The following is a 15751-nucleotide window of genomic DNA, read 5'->3' on the forward strand; positions in this document are numbered from 1 at the left end:
GTGAGAGAGAGAGTGAGAGAGAGAGAGAGAAAGAGAGAGAGAGAGAGAGAGAGAGAGAGAGAGAGAGAGAGAGAGAGAGAGAGAATATGCGTGCTGGTGGAGTGGAGGTAAGAGAGAAAAAAAAAAGCATGAAAGAAAACAGTTAAGAGGTTCCTATCCAAGTGGGGGATGAAACAAGGCAAATGAAAACCATGTAAGGCTGCTCAGTGAACTATGGCCAGACAAGACCATTTGTTTTCCTTTGGTGCAAACATTTTTAAGATTTAAGTGTAGGTTTTTAATGGAACTTGCTGTATACAACTTTGTCATCCTTGCACAGTACTTTCCTTTTTCTCTTTATGTTGTAGTGATCACTAATGTATTAAATAGTAAGATACATTTTTGATGTATCAGTTGCTTTAATCACAAAAAGAAAAACTTGAGATATATGCCCCAGCTATGAATAGTGAGGAACATGAAATGCATATTTTGACATTAGAACAAGAATTTTAGAAATCTCATGTCTAAACCATGTTTTTGTTATGCAGTCATTTCCTTACCTTTGCAATTTAATATATAAAAATGTGCATATTCCAACAACCTAAAAATTATTTGTTTTAACATTAAGGTAGTAGTTTAAAATTTAATATAAATCATTATAAATGCATGTATATATGTTTTGCTGTATTTGACACATTTTGCTCTATTTGAAAATAAATGTTCATTTTATGTGGCTTTTCATTGCAAGGAAAAAATCACAATTATCATATTTTAACCCAGGAGATTTCCCAATTTAAAACATTTCTATTATAAAATTATGTGCTTCAAAGATAGCACTGTCATCACAAACACCATTTTTTTTCCTCTCTCAGCTATTTGTTGAGAAGAAAAATCATCATAAAGCTGTTACAGCTTTCCTGCTATTTTTATCATAATTCAGATGAGGTTACTAACTCTATTTTCTCTTTATAACTCATTTAAATATTTTTGACATATATTTTATTTTCATAATATTACTTCAGTCTAATTAGATTTAGTGTTAGCAGTGTAGCAAAGTAGCACACTTAAATTATATGTTAAAATATTTAATTTGTAGCCAATACATTATTTAAAGTTAAATTAATTTGGTATGTCTTGCTTTATTTTGCAAAAAGAGTTAGGTTAGTGGGAAGTATTTAGTTTTGTCAATTAACATGAGCACAGCACTTCAGTGACAGCACTTTCAGTGTGAGCACTGGACACTACAGAGTATATGAAGTACAAATCAGATAGACTAGTAAATAGATTATGTGACCTGTACAAATAACTCCTTCTTAAAGCACAGTCGAAATTATGAAATGTATGTTAAGTTCCTATAAATAATGCATTGCATAGGGTTACTCTCAACTACAGATATTTTAAAAAACAGTTTGGTAGTAGTGTCTATTGAGTGACGGCTTTATTCTTCGTTATTTTCTAAAAGTAGCTTGCCAGAATTGTATTTGAGTTTACATGGACCTCTTAAAGTCTCACAAAATATGCTAAAGAAAATGAAATACTTAATAGCCTCCACTATAAGACAGGTAGACAACTTTACATCTGCAATAAAAATATACTATTTTGGCAAATAACCCCACATTGTTAGAAATGCAGGGATGGGATTTACAGGAAATGGAAATAACATCAGAGTAAAAAAGCTTGGGTCTGATTTCACAATGTTCACATTGTGCTATATACTTAAAATAATCCAGACAAATAAAAAATTGCATGAACATTTGTGCTACAGTATACCATAACTCAAAAGTATTATTAATCAGATGTTATTTTTGACTCAATATATATTTAATACTTGATAGTTTAATACAGGGCTATATAGGCATAAAAAGCGGGTTAGTTCAAATCAACACTTTTACTTTTTAATTACCCTTTTGTAAGTCAGAGAGCTAGGAATGGATTTGATTATCAAGTTAATGATCACATTTGGGTATTGCACTTATTCAGTGAATCAGTTGGGCAGATCATTTGATTTCTCAGTGAATTGTTTAGATTTCAGTTATTATCATGGACCAAATAGTTTGACTTGAAAATTGTTGAATGTGCATTCTCTGAGGAAACAGACTCAATATAACTTTTCAAGCACTTAATTCAAGATTTTGATGACTTTGGTAAATGGCAATGCTAATTCTAAATATCATAATTAGCAAGGAAACTACTTTGACATGAGAACAGTTTTATGATTTTTTGTAGCCTTGTGGCCATAAAGGTAGATAAGTAGCCTTGTGATTCATTTCCAAAGAGCCCTTACATTTTAGTTAGAACAAGAGCTTAACATATTATCTTCCAATATAACAACAAAAGGTGGTGCACACAACACCTTTCTCCATTCCTCTTGACTCATGAGCACATTTATAAAATAATATTATTTTAAACAAAAGTCACCAACCACCAGCAGAAGTATTTTTATTTTATTTATTTATTATTTTTTAGAGATGAAGCCTCCCCATGTTGCCAGGCTGGAGTGCAGTAGGCTATTTGCAGGTATGATCATAATGACAAACTCTGGGCTCATATGATCTTCCTACCTCAGCTTCCCCAGTGTCTAGGGCTATAGGCTTGTACCACTGCACCCAGCAAAAGTAGTTATTATACACATTTTTATATCTTTAAGCAATATTTACTATAAAGTTCTTTGGCAAATACTCATTTAATTTTTATGTATTACCTTTTGTAATTTTAGTCTTCCATTGCCTCAGAAACATGGGACTGGCCTAGAGAGATAATTCCTTCCTGGACTCCTCATTTTACCTATGAAAAAATTAAGGCACAAAGAGTATAGTGATTGTTTTTAGTGGGAGAACAAGCATTTGCTTATGCTAAACTACAACAGTGTAATTTTGTTGTATGTAGTTATATGTGCATGTTAAATATTGGATATAAATCATCAACTCAAAGGAAACATAGTAGAAGGACTTTAGATGGAGGTGAAAAAGCATGATGTGGCCAGATGGTCTCCGATCCATAACAACTAAGAGATCTAGAATTGCACAGAACTCTCCACTTCAGTCCTGTCCCTGGTATCCAGTGAGCCTAATGGCGTTGACTTACTGTCACGTTCTCCTTGCCTTTTTGAGTTTGCAGTCAAGGGTCAAAAATGCATTTCATTTTTGTTTTCTAGTAAGTGTGAATGCAGTTATTTGCTGTCATGTTGTGGATATATCACAATATATTTAATAAGTGAAAGAAATAATTTCCTAAACAGGAGCCCTGAATGTATTTACAAAGATTTTCATTTACTTTTCTCTCCCCAGGTTAGGCTAGCCACGGAAAATCAATATTTGTCATCAATCGTTACTCAGGTAATACTGGTTATGATGGTGTCAGCATTTTAAGGCAGAAAGATTCTGGGAAAGGTTTTCAAAAGTCATAAAAAAAAATCTTTGTTTTGCTTAATTGAATTCCTTTCTCATAGCTCATAAAACTCACACTTAAAATTTAGATCGTTTACTCCCTGTGACATACAAATTCATAAGGAGCCCCAAGTGGATCCTCCTATTTTTCACAATGAAGTCACCTAGGGCGGAATGTCAAATGGAAAACTGAGCTTAGAGATGCCATTATAATCCATCTTCTGAGGTCTTCATATAACATATAGGTAGGGCCAATGAGAGAAGCCCCAGACCTCATTGGCCCAGATGTCCTGTGCTTCCTGCCATGGCTTCTTAGTGTGGTTATTACAGCCACTTTTGACCTTTCTATACTCATGTACTCATTATCTAAATGGTAACTTTTGGTGGCAAGGGGTTTCCTTCATCTCTGTATCAATGCCTAATACAATGCCTGCTACATAGTATGTATCCCAAATTGTTTTGTTAACTGAATAATTGAGTTACCTTTTCAGAGTGTTATTTAGACTTTTCTTGTGCCCACCCAATGACAGACACTCATTACATTCAAAAACAGTCTCTTCCTTTCATGTACTTCTCTGTTAATGCTCTTCAAGGTGACAACATTCATGCCATGTAATGTCATTTAGCCACACGAAATTTTCTCTTGCAGACTTTTTATTGTCTAAACTCCATTTATACTCTCCCACATTAACTGAGGATGTTATCTGTGAACATTCCTCATTTCATGCTTCTCTGCTTTGGCTTCATTATAATGCTACTTTGACTCTGACACACACACACACACACACAGATGATCTTATATTAAATCAATGTGTTAACTGTAAATTAATGTCATTAACTGTAATTGCTATATTAATATATAATATAAATGTTAAATAATATTTGTGTAAGAAAATACAATGACATATATTTAACCAGTCTCTGAGTGCTCTCATACATATACTCTTGTCAACAAATCCCTACTGTCTTGAGTTGAAGTTGTTCATCAACATTTCATTAAAGTTAAAAATTGCTCAGAAACTTTTCTGTTCTGTACTGGGTCGGCTTTCTGCCATTTATGTTTTGTCCTGGTGGACAATGCTAAGCCATCATGCCTGGCAAGTGACAATGTTGACCCAGGTACAAAGAAAATAAGTGTGCATGTTCACACGCTCAGAGTCCATCTGCCCTTTCTACTGGGTACTAGTATGCCTCAAGGTAAAAGTAATTAGATAATATGGGACCAGGTATGTAAATATCACTGCAACCAGGTAATAACCAGAAGAATAAAGAATGAAATATCCTGGTGATTGGGAGTCTGAAGCAAAAAAAGTGATTAATGATGTGCCATAAATGTGTTCATTTATATGGTGGCTCCTCTGTGGTATACTTATATCCCTTTGGTAGGTGATTCAGGCAGGTGTATTGCCTGTTTTCAGAAATGCATTCTTTGAGCTAATGGGGCATTGTGACCGGCTTACCTATTTGATTCTTTAGGTAGTACAGGTCATCACTTCATGACTGCCTGATGAACTTTCCAGGCAGACAGGCACGCCATCTTACTGCCTGTGTGAATTTGGACCAGTTACTTCAGCTAGCTGTAAAATTTGCTGATCTACCTGGGCAATATTGTAAGGACTAGTAGATGCATGTGGAGAATTTTTCACTGCAGAATTTGGCACATAGCAAGCCATTGTGTGCAATTTTAGTTATTATTGCTAGTCATCCTTTTCTGTGTATAAGCCAAGAATGAAAGGAACAAAATAATCTCCAGGGTTTTTAATGACTTCCTAAGTATTATTCTTCATTAGTGGGTAAAAAAGATTCTTCTTGATTGGTTGATTTTTCTATTTTTTCATATTAACTACAATTAAATCTTTGTGCATTCGCTGATAAAGTTAGTACTATATGAGACAATGAAGCCATGGAAACAAATCCTAAAATCCTTCAAGAGTGGCAATGGTAGAACCTTCAAAATATCAAACTGGAGGAGAATTTTTCCAAATTGGGATATAGTTCTGAGAAATGTAATTTTAAAAAAAAGGAAAAAATATTTTATGTTTAAATAAACTTAGGAGAATCTGGAGGATATTTAAACAAGACCTATTCTTGGCAATCCTCTATTATGCTAATGCATATTGAGACACTTCATGTAAGGTATATAATGTCAATAATTGTACAGAATTACTTGATCACTAACACACTTCCCATCACAAAAAAATCAACTATTAAAAATTTTGGGCTGGGCACGGTCACTCATGCCTGTAATCCTAGCCCTTTGGGAGGACGAGGTAAGGATTGCTTGACCCTGGAAGTTCAGGACAAGCCTAGGCAATATGGAGAGAGATCTTATCTCTACAAAAAAAGAAAAAAATCAAAAAATTAGCTGGACGTGGTGGTGCATGCCTATAGTCACAGCTATTCAGTAGGTTGTTGTGGAAGGATCACCTGAGTCCATGAAGTCGAAGCTGCCGTGAGCCACTATAGTACCACTGTACTCTAGCCTGGGCAACAGAGTAACACCTTAACTCAAAAAACAAACAAAACTTTTGGATCATGTTTGGTATATGCTATACTAAGCATTTTTAAGAGAAATGTACAAGGGGGGACCCCTTAAAAAAATCCTGGAATGTATTTATAAAAATTACGTTTATATTCTTACATGTTTAAAATTCAGTCACGTTTAAAGTACTCTCCGTTTGATGCAATACGACATATCGAGATGCTTTTTCCACTGCTCAAAACAGTTTTTGAACTTATCAATTTTGATGCTTTTTAGTGCGTCTGCTGTTTATTGATTTAATCAGCAAATCATTTCCCTTTGAGGACCTTTTTCATCTGGGTAAACAAAAACAAAGTCACTCGGGGGAGAGTGGGTGAATAGAGAGGATGGGGCACAGAGAACATGCTGTTTTTGGTCAAAAAGTGCAGACCACTCAGCCCAGTGTGGACAGGTACAGTTGTCGTGGTGGAAGAAGCAGTCGTCTGTTTGCCACAACTCAGGACATTTCCTCTGCAAATAGTAATGCAACCGTCTCAAAACTTCTAGATAAAAACTTTGGGCATGGCACGGTGGCTCAAGTCTCTAATCCTAGCACATTGGGAAGCCGAGATGAGAGGATTGCCTGAGCCCAGGGGTTTGAGACTACTAGCCTGAGCAACATAGCGAGACCTCGTCTCTACCATAAATCAAAAAATAAGCTGGGCATGGTAGCACATGCCTGTAGTTCCAGCTACTTGGAAGGCGGAGGTGGAATAATCGCTGGAACCCAGAAGGTTGAGGCTGCAGTGACTGTGAGCATGCCACTATACTCCAACCTGGGTGATAGAGTATGGCTCTGACTAAAAAAAAAAAAACCAACAACCTCCCCTCAAAACTTTGGTTGAACGTTTGATCAACCAAACATGTACTACATGAGGCCCTCCCTCCAAAAGATAATTCCTTTTTTCTCGGGGGGAGGATTCCCCCTCACATAGCTACTATGCTACTGAAGAACTTCTAACTCAAAGACTAAAAGATGATTCATTTTTTGCAATTTTTAAAATATAAAAATAATTCCAATGTATTCAATATAAAAAAACTTTTTCAAAATTATTCAATTAATTACATATTCATTCTTCTTCAGAGTAGGGTATTCAAATTTTCTTTATTTCCTTCCTTCTTCTCTTCTTTATGTTTCACTTTTAAACTTCTACGAAACAGCATGTATACTTATATTTCAAAATATTTACTGTCCAAAGAAGTTTTATGCCCAATCTTATGGTTCTGTTTTGTTTAAATTTCTTCTCTATAAGGAAAAATCTAGAAGTCATTTCTTTGCTGTCATATCTTGCCCTCTATTTGCTTTGGTTTTTTACTTCAAAAAGTCCTTACATACTACATATGTAAAGTGCTAGAATGGTGCCTGGAACATAGTAAGCACTATATGTGTGCTAACTATAATTATTACTTATACAAGTAGCTAACAAATTCTACAACAATTAAAAAAAAAATCAGTGCCACATAATTGGCAAAGTGTGATGAAATGCTGTCCCAATCCACCATTAGAACATATAAATTGGCAGAACATTTTTGGTTGTCAAATTGGCAATGTATATGGAAGCCCAGTACTTCTACTTCCAGGAATTCGTCCTAAAGACATTGACAGAGGTATGCACAAAAATATATAAAAGGAAATGTTAATTATACTGTGATTTTTAATGGTAAATGCTTCAAAAGAAATGAAGCATGTCCCATTAGAGATTGGGTTAAATATTCTGGCGTAAGCTATTCAATGAAATACTATGCAGTTTTATACACAAAAACAAAAAATAAAACAAAAATGCATTGTTTTGGAAAATATTGAATGAGAAGGGGACATGTTCATGTTATAAGGGAGAAATGATAGGCTATAAAATTGTCCGTATAGTGTTAGTAAATCCACACTCCTTCCTGGAGTGAGACAGACTTTTGGCGAGACATAGTCACTTGATGAGAGAGGGACCATACCCTGACTTGTCCCCGGAGTTTGCTGTAGGTCAAACTGGACTTCTGGAGACTTATTTTGGAGTCCCAGCATCCTTCCTAGAGTGTGAAGTTGGCTTTTGGCAAGACAGGGATGTGCCCTCACACTCACCCATCATGCTCACCTACCAAAACAACAAGGGCATCTTCCACATGAAGGCTTTGTATCTTGTTTCCTAGTTTTCTGTGCTGCTACGCATTCAGTGCCTCCAAGTGGAAATAGCATGATATAGTCCCTCAGTCCTGATTTATAGTCTTCCTTTATTCTAAACTGGCTAGATGACACTCTCAGTCAAGATTTTAGAGTATGATTTTTGTTTTGTTTAGCTATAATGTGCAGCATTCTGAAATACATACTATGTACAAGTGGTTGGAGGGGAGGTAATAGAAATTAGGAGAACACTTACAATGCACATTCTAGTAATATAAAAACAACTACTGTTAGTCCCATTTGACAGAGGAAACTCAGACTTGGATGAATTTAATTATTTGCTCAACAAATCCTACTTTGGAAATAATCAAAGCAGGTTTAGAAGCAACTGGATTATTAACATGCCAGTGATTCCTGATCTTGGTGTTTTCTGGGATTCTGTATATATATTTTTAAATCTCCCCTTGAAGTCTAATGTTGAGCCTAGTGTAAGCCCTACTGCAGCACCCATCACTGCTTCTTTATACATGAAGGCCACATTCACAGTGCAGGTTGTAGAGTGCAGGTTGCTTTTTTTCTCCTAAGGTTTTTCCAGCTCCAAGCTCTCAGATGTTACATTTCAAATCAATAGACGTGCTTTTAATGAGTGATGCAGTTGTCACCACAAGTTGAGATTGAACCAATTCTTCCCATTTACCTTTCAACCCAAAAGGAGATACATCAAACTTCATAATTTTAGAACTAGCATCTTTTCATAGGCCCTGCAACCCAGGCTAGCTTCTTCTACCTCTTGCTCTTCTATGACGAAATTCTTGTTAAAAATCAAGCCCAGACCTCTCAAGTACCCAAGATGTCCTTTTCTTTTTTGGGTATTTCCCTCCATCCTGCTCTAGTTTGTGTCAATTAGCCTCTGATAATCAACCCAAGTCTATGGTTGTATTTCAGCTACATAATAAGTGTCCTCTCAATGTTAGGAGCGGGAGAGGAGAAAAAAAAAATATACATATGCGGTTGTGGAGGGTTATTATTTAGTGTATTTGGAATTTGGATGGGGTATTCAGGTGTCCTTGTCCATAACCATAAAGTCTCAATATTGGATGTTTTATTCCGTAAAAGTTTCCTGATAACAACAAACATATAAGGCTTGTGGGGGGAGGGTTCATATAAGCTCTGATGTCTATTCTTTTTAGAAAAAAACTTATATTTGTAGAAAGGTCAATGTACTCAACATTCATAGTCATTCTTCCTTTAAAATGGCAATTTTAGCCGGGCTCTGTGGCTCAACCTGTAATCCCGCGCCTTTGGGAGGCTGAGGTGAGTGAATTGCCTGAGCCCGTGGGTTCGAGACCCGCCTGGGCAGCGAGACCTCATCTCTACAATAAAAAAAAAAAAAAAAAAAAATCAGCTGGGCGTGGTGGCGCATGCCTGTACTTCCGGCTACTTGGAAGGCTGAGACGGAAGGATCGCTGGAGCCCAGCAGGCCGAGGCTGCGGTGGCCGGGAGCGGCCACTTCACTCCAGTCTGGGCGACAGAGTGAGACTCCAACTCAAAAAAAAAAAAAAAAAAAAATGGCAATTTTAGATTTTTATCTTTGTAAACTTTAAGTGATCTGAGTCAGTAGCTAATCTAGTTATTTCTCAGTACATCATAAATTGAGCATAATAATGAATGACATAATTTTCTATGCTATTGTTAAATGCTAATATCTCTTTTTACTCATTTGAGTCTATAGATTCATATAAAATTGCCAAACTGTCATTTTGAATATCTTAATTCAAAATCTGATTATCTATGTCTTAATCCATTCAGTTTGCTACAATAAAATACCATAGACTGCTGGTTTACAAAGAATAGAGATTTATTTCTCTCAGTTTTGAAGGATGGATGTCCAGGATCAAGGGGCTGACAGATTCGGTGTCTGGTGGAGGGTTGCTTTGTAGACAGCTACGGTTTTGCTGTAACCTCACATAGCAGTACAGGGGATCTTTTCTGCAGTCTCTTATAAGGGTGCTAATCCACTTTCAAGACTTAATCATTTTCCCAAATCTCCACCTCCCAATGCCATCACTTTGGGAGTTAGGATTTCAACATATGAATTTCAGGAGAAAGAAACATTCAGACCATAGCATTCTGTTCGATAAATATATAAATTGTAACTATTTTCATATTAGAAATACTAGTACAAAAATTATATTTTATACGCTTCTCAAAAAGAATTGCTTTACATAGGAATAATATTCAGTAATATACAGAATCCTTATTATAGATACACAATATATATTATATAATATAAGAAACTTAATAAGGTATCATCTTTTTAGACCATCATAGGTTTGTTAGGGGACCTTGTAGTAGGATTTAGGAAGGTCCTAATTTCTAACAAATTTACAGCAAATATATTTTCTTGGTGCTAGAAAATAAAAATTCAGTCAGCCGTATTTCTGTTTGCTAACAGTTTCTTCCAGCCATGTATTGCCAAAAATGATATTCTGTATTATAGGGTGATTTGTAATATTGTTTAGTATAACTTTCACTGGACTTTGTGGCTACGATGAACCCAGTAGGGGACATTCATAATAACTGTCTTCTCTTTTAGTTTTTCCTCTCTTCCCACCTATTACTGCAGACAGCTGAATGGGAGTCATGTCTTAATCTCTGTCACAATTTAGCTTTTCCTGTATGATCTTGCTTCTGTTGCTATGGAAATAATTATAACATCGCAATTTTGGTAATAAAACCAGAGTGTGCTACAGTGGAATTACATTGGCTAAAACAAAGTAGAATGAATCTCTCTCTCTGTCCCTGTCCGAGTCTCCTAGGCTTTGGGACATTCTTTTCCCCTCATTGTATTTACTCATATTTCTAATCATACAATTCAATCTTTCTCTGATGACTTAATGCAAGATCTTTAGTGCTTCCAGGGCCTAGAAGTGGAAATGTGAGCAAATGTAACAAGTGGACACAAATTATTTACACTGATTTCATATCAGATAAAGAAATTATTTCAACACTGTGGTGTAACCATTTCCAAATAGTCTTCTATAACTAATAAATATAAAGTTCAACATTTAAAAAAATCCACAATAGCTTTCAGTCTTTCAGAGCTTTTCTGCAATATTTCTAAAATTGCCACAAGTCACTTGAAGAAAAGAGAATCTCTCTAGCCAATTAAGGTTACATTAGGTCTACAAGTGAGTTTTAAGATAGAAATTGCTTGGCTTTCAAACAGGGCCAACTCAGAGCCACAGTCTTATAATCTTTGCAGTAGCAGGTAGTGTGTTTTGACTTTTTAAAAACTTTGAATAAGTAACTTTAGGGAGGATAGTGGGTAAAACAGTTAATAACTCTATGCCTCCATTTTTCCATCAACAAATAATTTCTTGAGAATGATTGCCATTCATATATTGCCTTTTCTCTACTAAGTAAAAGACTTATTTATTTAGAGTGATAAAAGAAAGCTTATTTTTTTTATTGTTTATTTGCCAAGCAGCACCACAAAGTGGTACAAAGTATCAGAATCATTCCTATTTAAAATCTAGCAAAGTGCCTCCGCCCTCATCAAATAATTAGTAAATCTAGAGACCAAAGATGGTCCTAGGTAAAATTAAGTAGCCAAATTGATTTTGGAAGCACTTTGACCTTTCCTCCCCGTCTGACTTCCTAAATTATTATTTCTACCTATGCCCCCAAATAAACTATTGACCTCGCCAGCCCTCCTTCCCTAGGTATTTTCCCTCATTCTAGACCTTTCTCTTTTCTCACTGAATCTGCTTACCTTTATTTTGGATCCTCTGTTATCTTATGAAGTGACAAGCTAAGCCAGATCTTGTCACTATACTACTAAAACCTGTAGTGTTTTCCAACTCACTTAGAAAAGTAGTCAAAGTCCGTAAAAACTCTACACAGTCTTGCCTCCCAAGACCTGTGCTAACCTCATCACTTACTGTACCTCTCTTGGGTACTGGCACACACCATTCTTTTGTCCTGAACTTCTCTCCCCACAGACACTCAAATTGCCGGCTCCCTTACCCCTTCCATGTCCTTACCTCCTCACCGCGACATTAGCTAATCTACCAGTTAAAAATGGAATGTTCTCTCCACCAATCATTTAGTCACATCACTTAATGACTTATTTTGTTCCATAGCATGTATCTTCATAGGACATATTATATATTTGATTCATTTGTCTGTTTATTATTTGTCTACACCTTTCCCCAATATAACCTAGTAAGTAAGCACCATTAAGGTAAAAAATTATTTTCTACGTTGCTGTTTTATCACTCCCCTGCATCTAAAACAGTCACTGGAATATGATATTAGCTCAATAGATGTTTACTGAATAAATAGTGAATGGACCCTAAACAAAGGGCAGACAAAATTCTTTTGTATAGAATAGCATATGTGACCAAACGAGGACACTTAGACTCCCTTAAACACACACACACACACACACACACACACACACACAGTCATTGGTGCTCAGGTTTGAGGCTGACACATTATGATGAGGTAGAGACAGATCTGTAAGAAGCCAAAGCCATCTGCCAGCTGGGGATATGAGGAACGACAGAATACGGAAAAGAAAAAGCCAGATGACAGAAAGATCTGGAACAAATATGTCCCAGGAAAGTATAGCTATCCAAATCAAGGACGAGCATTAAGTCAATGAGGGGCACATGGAGGGGGGCCAGTCCCAAGGATACTACCTTTTTAAAAAAAGTCACTCTAGTTAGACTTCATCCTTACTACCAGAAAGGCTTAGATAGGACCACCATGCTGGGGTTTGATGGCAGGTGTCTTTTTAAAAGAAGTTTGTTTCCCTAGCTGATACATGTCTGGTAAAGAGCATTTCAGGTAGTGTGTGGAGAGGATAGGGAAGAGAAAGTTTTGATTCCCTAGTCTGTTAACCCTTCTAAGTCACAGATGTAAACCTTTTTTTTTTCTATCTTAAAGAACCAGTTCAAGTGAGAATTTAAATTACCATGTAATCTAAAAATTGTTCCTTTAACTTTGGAAGCAAAATGAACAAGGAAAAGAAAATGAGAAATATAAAACCTAATGGTATAGAAATATAAAACCTCATTCTGATTATGAATGAGGTATTGGCCAGAGTTAGTAAACTCTGGGAACTGGGAAAGCATGGAGCCAAAATGACCTGGACCTGAAAGCAGCCTCACCCTTTAGCCTGGGCATGCATTCTCTAGTTCTCTACAGTTCACACTACTTACTATTACTACCTACTTTCTCTTTGATTGGGAGGCCACTTATTATGGTGTTTATACTATCATTTTCCTTCAGGTGAAGTATTTCTTGGTACACTTGTTACAAATAACAGTAGACAAAAGAAAAGACTAAGATGACTTCATGATTTTATTACTCTGACCCAATTTACTCATCAAGGTTACCTGCCACTATAGGAATTTGTTTGCAACCCATGATCCCCTTCACTGTTTCTCTATATACCTATGAAGAAATTGCTATTCTCAGAGATTTAATGACTCATTTACAAATTTTAAGACATGCATCAGGCTCCATCTGACTGGCTTTCACTGACCATGTTGATACAGAGAATGAAGAGACTTAAATTAATATTTTATCCAGCAGAAGATTTAGGGACTGTGGTTTACCATGTATAAAATCTGTTCAGCCAGTCTCCTTGGCATAGGACTCAAGTATTCCCTGTAGTACTGCTGAATTGATAGGGAACGTGATAAGGCATTTAAATTCTGCAGGTATAGCCATTCCTAGCAAGCAATTTGATTTTTGATGGACAAAGAGCCCCAGGAAAGTTGATGCCTTTATACCTGAGAAAAAAAGAAATCTCAAGCAAGATAGACATACCCTAATCGGTATGCCCTGGGTATGACAGCATGCAAGTGAGTGATCTATTTTGTTTTGAACTCTGGCTCTGTCAATGACAGTACACGATTTACTAGAACAAATCAAATAAATGTATTTGACTCCTATTTTGACATTTCAAAACACTGAACCATATTTTTGTATGCAGCATACTTATTCATCTTAATTTTGACTTTTTCCTTATAAGACACTGTTGTCAGAATGGGAACGAAAGTAACAATGAATTAGGGTAGAATTGTTTTCAGTGCTTTTGAACATCATGTGAGGAATAATTTCTGCATGGATATGATAATGTGGTATGTGTGGTTCAAAGAGTTACAGACCCCCAGAATGACTTTGAGACCTTGACTATGCAATCAGGAGTCAAACATTTCAGTGCTCCAATGCTCCCGTTCCTGTTACAGGTACATGTGACAGTGCTGCAGCTATGAGTGGAATTTTAAAGGGGAAGTTTGAAGAAGTTGACGGCTCCTCGCCCTGCTCTTCTGTGCAGGAATCAGATGATGAAGTTTTTAGCTGTGACAGTGCTGAGAGTGTTGATAGTGTCAATCCATCCACTTCTAATGACTTTACCAGTGAGTATCTGAAGCTGTATTTTAGGCTGTGCTCCACGGCCCATTCTTGGGGGCTTTAGTTTATCCACTGATGCATATCTGCTCCTAAGTTCGTCATTAGACTGAACATATTTGCAAGATGTGATATCATTTTTGTTCATTAAATCTCATCAGTATACTTCTGTTCCTCTCTCTGGCATAAGTATAGAGAAGGAAGAAATGAGTTCAATTGGAGGTAAGCAGATAGTAATTGAAAATGCTAGCATGTATCTTCAGCTTTCCAAAATAGATTTATCTTTTGGAAATCTAATCAATTGAGCCATTTTGAACTTGTAATTTTGGTCAATGAGTTGTAGAATATTTGAAGCAAGTGCAACACGTTTACTTACTAGATGAGAAAATAATGTTTGTTTTAAAAAGAGTACAGCTGTGAAATCAAGGCCTTGAACAACTTGGGACTCTATAGTTGCTTGGACACAGGTAAAACTCAAACTCAAGGTCAGGTTCATGCACTAGAGTAAGGATAGTTTTCTCCATGTATATACTTCTTCCAAGTGAACAAAATCTATTGAGGTTTAATGTTAACAAAATTATTTAGCTTAGTATGCCATGTTCTAACTTAAATTCTGCTCATTTTCAAATTGCATTAATTGTAACAGATGCACACATGAAGGTTTTGAAACAGGTGAACCTTTTCTAGTATCTGCATGCCCATTCAACCTCAAACATTAAGGGAAAGAGAGCTCAAAATTATTTTTGGAAGAGTTAACGTACAAAGCAAAACTAAATGAAGTAAATGAAAGCCCCATATCCACACTCACCCCTCATGAGGTGATGGGTATATAAAGTTTTAGAAAAGTTTTACAAAGGTAAAAATTATCCAGTACAAACAGTATCATTCAAGAAAGGTTTGTTCTCACAATAGTTTTTTCTAGCATTTTGGGGGGATATTCTATTCTGAATTCTATTTTTTAACCCTCTTCCCTCTCCCCTAGGAATTCAAAATTTTATTGGGTATTCATAATTCTCCCCATCATTGTCAGGATAATTTAAAATAAAAATAAATAAAATTTTATCAGAATTTTTAGCTTTTATATTATTTATATCTTGAATGAAGTAGAACTTTTGAAAATGAACTTGTAGAAAGTATAAAAAGTAAGGAGGAGATAAAGGAACACTTGGTGGTAGGGAGAAAGCAATAACTGCTTTGAAGATAAGATTCTCCAGTTGTATGGAAAGGTTATTGCCAGATAGTGGATTTTGGAGGGATGAGTTTAATTTGAGATTCGTCTATAGCCTTTGACACCCCCTTCCAAGTGACTGTAATCTTTTGGAGGGC

The 15751-nt window shown here is 36.0% G+C and overlaps 1 long non-coding RNA gene across 1 annotated transcript in view; it reads left to right on the top strand.

The window, feature by feature from the left end:
- The window catches only part of LOC110595778, a 40259-nt gene that overhangs the window by 2853 nt on the left and 21655 nt on the right, over positions 1 to 15751 (top strand). The window contains exon 2 of the long non-coding RNA XR_002482059.1: positions 14263 to 14433. This is a non-coding gene — a long non-coding RNA (uncharacterized LOC110595778). The remainder of the gene's footprint in view (positions 1 to 14262; positions 14434 to 15751) is intronic.

This window comes from Carlito syrichta, unplaced genomic scaffold (assembly GCF_000164805.1).
Source record: "Carlito syrichta isolate Samal-C Ts95f unplaced genomic scaffold, Tarsius_syrichta-2.0.1 Scaffold304334, whole genome shotgun sequence".
In the NCBI taxonomy this organism is placed as follows: Eukaryota; Metazoa; Chordata; class Mammalia; order Primates; family Tarsiidae; genus Carlito; species Carlito syrichta.